The sequence below is a fragment of the Leptonychotes weddellii genome, chromosome 2, assembly GCF_054177405.1.
Source record: "Leptonychotes weddellii isolate Sample4059 chromosome 2, ASM5417740v2, whole genome shotgun sequence".
Classification (NCBI taxonomy): Eukaryota; Metazoa; Chordata; class Mammalia; order Carnivora; family Phocidae; genus Leptonychotes; species Leptonychotes weddellii.
The window spans coordinates 193,920-200,969 of NC_138370.1; positions in this window are offsets into that span (position 1 = coordinate 193,920).

A 7,050-nucleotide genomic window follows, 5' to 3' on the forward strand; every position below is an offset into this window, starting at 1 on the left:
GTAAGCTACCAGTGTGAGGTCATTGAATAATGAGGAGGTGGGAAGAGATGACTTGATCAAGCCTAACAAGCCAATATGAGCCACTCCAGCACACCTCTGGGTCTAGGCCTGTTGAAAACTGATAGCTGTGGATGTTTCCCATTTCTTAATGAGAACTCATTCTAACACATTTTGATAAGAGTGTTTATAAGTGCCAGATTGTCCAGTCACGAGACTATTTCAAGTTTCTGATGAGGGTCACTAATTGTACAAATGAGGACAACCTGCCCAGATGCCCAGTCACAGGGGCTACAATAAAAGCCTAGTCAATTGAAGACTGCAAACTTACAGGTTAAACAGCATGGGTTTTGGGCGCCTGGGTGGCTCAGTTGGTTAAGCGACTGCCTTTGGCTCAGGTCATGATCCTGGAGTCCCGAGATTGAGTCCCACATCGGGCTCCCTGCTTGGCAGGGAGTCTGCTTCTCTCTCTGAACCTCCCTCCTCTCATGCTCTCTATCTCATTCTCTCTCTCAAATTAAAAAAAAAATCTTTAAACAGCATGGGTTTTTCCAAGCAATTCGGTCAGAAGTTTACTGCTTTTTTGATTGAACTGAAAAAAAAAACAAAACTAGAAACAATAGGAAGGCAGTATTTTTAATGCATCTGGGTTTTACTAAGTCATTATGGTAATGTTACATAATTTTAGAAAATTAATTCTAGTTTGGTTATAAGCAATAAAATGATGAAATGATTGATGGGTACATTAATCATTCTACCAGTAATGTCCAGGAGAAAATGAAGTTAAAGCAAATCCAACTAACCTAGACAAGAAAGTGGAATTGAATGGACGAAAATGTTTCACAAGGAATTCCTATCTTTTGGGAAGAAGCATCTAGCACACACAGAAAAGATAGCACAAATTTAGCCTCTATGTTCTGATGAAAACCTCAGCTTCATCTGAAGGGCTGACGGTGGTAAGACAGGAAGGAGAAAGGATTCATGCCGTGAGGGGGTCTGTGTCTTTAGGACCAAGTTGATGAAAGCCACCAATGGCCTAGACAATAGGTCTGTATAAGGTACAGAATTTATGTCTGTAAACACCAGGGCACATGCTCACAGGGACAACCAGGTACAGTACACGCTGGCTAACTGTAAACAAGAGAGGCCCCTCCTGGCTTGGTGACAGCCTCCCCTTTACTCTATCTGCTGACCCACAAAGCCCATATTCTAGGTGTCTTAACCCACCCCCCACTGAGGATAAGTAAAGTAGAGCAAAAAATACCAACATTATTTCCTCAATATTTCTGCAAACGCTCTTTACTTTTACTCCCACCTGAAACCTGGGGCAATGAAAGTGGCACAAATCATTGCTGGCTGTAGTATCACAAAGCCTGAAACGTTAAGATTAAGTAGAACATGCAACTGCTTGCAACTTCGCTCTTGAAAACATTCTTCTAGAAGAACCTCTCTACTACATCTGAATGGACTAAAGTAAAGAAAGGCAAATACCAAAGCTAAGAACGCGTTTAGGCAGGGAATCCAGTCCTGGACGTGTATTGTATAGAGACATAACGAGACCGAGGAGGGGAACTTGGAAAATTGACTTCCACAAGATTAGAAAAGCTAACTAGGCATAGCTCAGTTAAGCAAGCATGAAGGGAATGTGATGATTAGTTGCATCTCTGAAGAGTCTTTATACCCCATTGATGGAGAGATTTGTGTAGAGTAATAGAGGTAACAATCTGATAGTACTAAAAATTTAGGGAATCTACAGGAGAATTTCAAAAAGTCAAATTAGTTTCCTTAGAGAATATTTTGGAGCACCATTGCTTTCAATGTTTGCATTTGTTTAGTTTCTACATTGTGTAAATAGCCATTTATTTGTCTCTTTAAGACCAACTGGGAGCAACCTATTATTTTTTCTATTATCAGAATCCCTGGGAAAAAACCAGACACACAAACCTCTGAAATATTTTCAGCTTATGGGTCTCACATATTTGTATAACTTTATTTTATTGCTCACACAGTATAGGAGCTAAAAATAGGTTGTTTGCTTTTGTTTTTTGAGAGAGAGAGAGAGATCAAATGGGGGCCAGGGGCAGAGACAGAGGGAGACAGAGAGAGAAAGAATCTTAAGCAATCTCCACACCCAACACAGAGCCTGATGTGGGGCTTGATCCCACAACCCTGAGATCATGACCTGAGCCAAAATCAAGAGTCAGACACTTAACCTACCAAGCCACCCAGGTGGCCCTAGAAATAGGTTTTGTTGCCTATCCCCCAAAACCCAAAATAAACATAGCTTAAACTAGAGAGTAGTTTATTTCTATCTCATATAAAAGAAGTCCAACAAAATAAATCTGGAGATTAGACTGAGCCTGGGTGGCTCAGTCGTTAAGCATCTGCCTTCAACTCAGGTCATGATCCCAGAGTCCTGGGATCGAGTCCCTCATCGGGCTCCCTGCCCTGCAGAAAGCCTGCTTCTCCCTATCTCACTCCCCCTGCTTGTGTTCCCTCTCTTGCTGTGTCTCTCTCTGTCAAATAAATAAATAAAATCTTAAAAAAAAAAGGGTACCAACATATACATAATGGGAGAAAGAGAAGAAGAAAAGAGCAGAAAGAATATTTGAAGAAAAATAATATTTGGGAAGTCTAAATTTTCCAAATCTGATTGAAAACATTAATCTACATATCCAAGAAGCTCAACATATTCAAGTTTTATCCCCAAGTGGGATAAACTCAAAAATATCCAGACCTAGACACACATAATTAAACTGTCAAAAGCCAAACCCAGAGACTCTTGAAAGCAGCAAGAGAAAAGCTGTACAAAAGATAGAAGAGGAACAGCTGATTTCTCATCAGAAACCATAGAGGCCAAGAGGTAATGAGAGCACATCTTGAAAGTGCTGAGAGTAAGAGTGTCAACCAAGAATTCTATTCCCAACCAGATTACTCATCAAGGATGAAGAGGTTGAGATAGTTCCAAATAAGCAAAAACTGAGAAAATATATAGAAAAGCTGTCCTATGGGTTTTGAAGGCTGTAGTGAAAGGGCAGGAACTCAGATGCACATGAGGAAGGAAAGAGAATATAGTAAATGCTGCTACACAGCTAAATACAAGCAACAATACACATATGTGCTTTGGTTATAACTCTTTTTTGTACAGTTCTCAAATAATCGGGAGATCCCTGTCCAAATACATGATCAGGTGGATTCCTCTGGGACAGGGAGGATAATGATGATGATAGTTATTGTTTTGGGGGTGGTCCTTTATCAATTAATGAGTGGAGGGTTCCCTCTGGCCATGTGGAAATAAGTTAATCTGCCTAGCTATTAGGAGTTCAGCTATGAGATGCTCTCAGTTCTCCCCCATTTTTGGCAAATTAAATCCTATTAATTCGTGTTTAGGAAATTTGAGGAAAGAAGGCACACAAAGCTGGTTGTGCCCAGGGCACCAACATTGCAATCCACTTATGTATAGGTGGAGTCTTTAAACTTCTAGGAGGGAACTGTGTAGAGCACTTAGAACAATTCAGGGCCTTCTAAAGGCCAACTTACAAGAAGATAAAGGACCATTAAAATGTGAATGTTTCAACACGAATCTAATTATCTGTGAACTTGCCTGTGAGGATTAGAAGGCAGAGAAATTTCAGGGCCAAAATCAACTGCTGTCTTCAACTAAACTCCAGATGGGTATTTTTCTAGTTCCACCCAAGCTTGGGGGGGTGCATTTTTCTTCTAAATTACTATTACCCACCAGGTTGTAAAATGCTTTGGCCTCTCTTATTGGAGGGTCATGGGTATAGTCATTTGTTGGACCTTGGTGAGATTTAGGCATAGGCGGGTCTTTCTGCTCAAGGACCCACAGGTAACGTGTAGGCAGGGACTCATGGAAATCCCAAAGGATCAGTATAGCCACTGTGCTTGAGTGACTCAGTCAAGTTGCTCAGATGATGCATCATGGTATAAAGACACAAGCTTCGTTTCTGTGTGTTGATTACACTGACTCATGTTGACTGGCTGCCGCAGAAGTCAAATATTTAATGCTTTCTTCTGCTTTTTCAATTCTACTTAAGGCAACGTGGATGTTCTATCCAAGTAGTGCAAAGCCACATACAAGTAAACAAATGCAAGTCAGGAAGATTACTATTTCAAGATATTCGATTTCCCTACCAGGAAAAATCACACTGACAGAAAATACTCTGCTAGCATTATGAGCCAGACAGCCTCAGAGGTCTGCGGAAAATGGCATGTATCTTAAAGAAAAATCTTGAGGAAAAAAACATTTTGTAGAGATGACTCTTTGACTGAAGGACAATTGTGCTACCATGTGTTTAGAATATCAAACTCTGAAAGGAGACACGCATTCACTGACATTCCTGCTGTTACAAATAAATTGCCCTCTTGCTTTACCTTTTATTATCCTGGGATGGAAAGAAAATTGCCCTGGAGACAGTATCTACACAGTGTCTTGCAAAAACTGCAACTGAGTGGAAAAGTTGGTAGGAGAATAGGTACTTCCCAGCTGGAGGGTGCTTAAACTTCCAACTATCACACATTTACCAATAATGGCTTCCTCACCCTATCACATTTTTGCTCAAATGTCACCTCCTCATTAAACCTACCCTTAGGATTTCAGTTAAAATTATAACCTCGCCAGATACCCAGAAACCCCCTCACACTGCCCTATTTTTGTCTCGTTAAAATATTGTGTGTTCTACTTATAAATTACCCCTAAGATGTAAGCTTTACCAGAGAAATGTTGGTCTCTTGTTCACAGATGTATCCCAAGCTCCTAGGACGTGTCAGGTAAGGAGTGCACACCGAACAGATACTTGAATAAATGAGGAAGCAAGTGAATAGTACACACTTCTCGTATAAACAATGAGATGTATATGTTATATATTTGTATATATATAACAAATGTTATATATACATGTTGTCATTCCAGGCCAAAAGATTCTATTGATCTCACAATATAACTGAAAGAACATAACAGGAGCGTTGATAAATGAAGATATTTACAGACTCTGTTGCTTATGTCCTTAAGTTTGACATTACTATAGTCTGAATGTCTGTGTCCCCTCAAATTCCTATGTTGAGATCCTAACGCCCAATGTCATGGTACTAGTAGGTGAGGCCTTTGGAAGGTGAGGGTGAAGCTCTCGTGAATACAATTATTACATTATAAAACAGGCTCCAGGGGCAACTGGGTGGCTCAAGTGGCTAAGCATCTGTCTTTGACTGAAGTCATGATCCTGGGGTCCTGGGATCGAGCCCCCATCAGGCTCCCTGCTCTACAGGGAGTCTGCTTCTCCCTCTCTTCCCAACCCCTGCTCATGCACGCATGCTTTCTCTCAAATAAATAAAATCTTTAAAAATAAATAAATAAAATAAAATAAAATAGGCTCCAGAGAGCTCCCTTTCTCCCTTCCACCACATGAGGACCCAGTGAGAAGGTGCTGGCTGTGAATCAGGAAGAGAGCCCTCATTGATCATGCTGGTACTTTAATCTTGGACTGCCCATCTTCTGGAACTACAAGTAATAAATTTCTGTTGTTTATAGGCCACCTAGGCTGTGGCATTTTTACAGCAGCCTGAGTGGGACTAAGACAACGTTCTTACTTCTTTTATATAGCTGTAGAACATTAAATATTAATTTGCCAAAGCAATATTGAGGAAGAAGAACAAAGCTGGAGGCATCATGCTTCCTGATTTCAAACTATATCACAAAGCTATAGTAATCAGAACAGTAGGATATTGGCATAAACACAGACACATAGATCAATGGAACAGAATAGAAACCCCAGAAATAAACCCACACATATATGGTCAATTAGTTTAAGACAAACCAGGAGTATAAAATGGAGTCTCTTTAACAAATGGTTGGGGAGGGGGGGAAAGATGGCGGAGGAGTAGGGGACCCTATTTCAACTGGTCCCCGGAATTGAGCTGGATATCTACCAGACCACTCTGAGCACCCACGAAACCAGCCTGACATGTAAGAAGATCTGGATCTCTACAAACAGAATATCGCAGGCAGTTGGTTTTGAGGTACAAAGTGGGGAGCCGTGATTCTGCGGGCAGATATCGGAGGATAAACGGCAGCGGGAGGGTGCCTGGCCGTGGGGATCCTACACCGCTGGTGAGTGACAGCCTTACACGCTGCAGAGGGGCACAGACTCGCAGACCAGTAGCAGCGGGGAAAGGACTTTAGGGCAGCCCCTGGGGCGGAAACCCGGAGCACGGGGGTCACGCGGGTGACCTGGGGGCGGCTGGTGGTTTTAGAAGCACAAAGGGCAGAGACGTGCCCCGACCTGGAGGCAGGACTGGGAGCGCTGCGGAGGGGCGCACAACCCAGGACGCTGCAGTTTATAGCAGCATGGACAGAAACGGAGATGGTGTGGCCTGGAAAGCTCACTGAAGAACAGACTGCAGTCTCTCTGCTCTGACGCAGAGGGTTGGAAACAGTCTCTTCTGCTCTGACTCGCTGAAGAGATGCAGAAAGCCACCAGGGAAAGCAGCCAGAGAACAAAAGCCCCCAAAACTGATTCCCGCTGAGCCCATACCCCGCCACAGGGGTGCAGGGCAACTCCCCCCAAACAGGGTTGCCTGAGTAACAGTGTGGCAGGCCCCCCCCCTGCAGAAGACAGGCTGGGAAAACAAGAGGCAGAAAACCCAAGAAAACAGGTGCATCTTGCTTGGCTTCTGGTCAATAATTTGGACTCTATACATTCCTTCAAACACCCATCAACAGAATGACTAGGAAGAGGAGCCCCCAAAATAGAAAAGACTCAGATTATGACTTACGCTGCAGATTTACAAATGGATGCAGATATAACCAAGATGTCGGAGATGGAATTCAGGCTAGCAATTGTGAAGACAAGGCTAGAATGGAGAAATCAATTCATGGCAACATAGAGTCTCTAAGGGCAGAAATAAAGGGGAATTGGCAGAACTTAAAAATGCTATCAATGAGATCCAATCCAATCTAGATAATCTAACAGCTAGGGTAACTGAGACAGAAGAGCAAATAAGCGACCTGGAAGACAATATAATAGATAAAAAGGG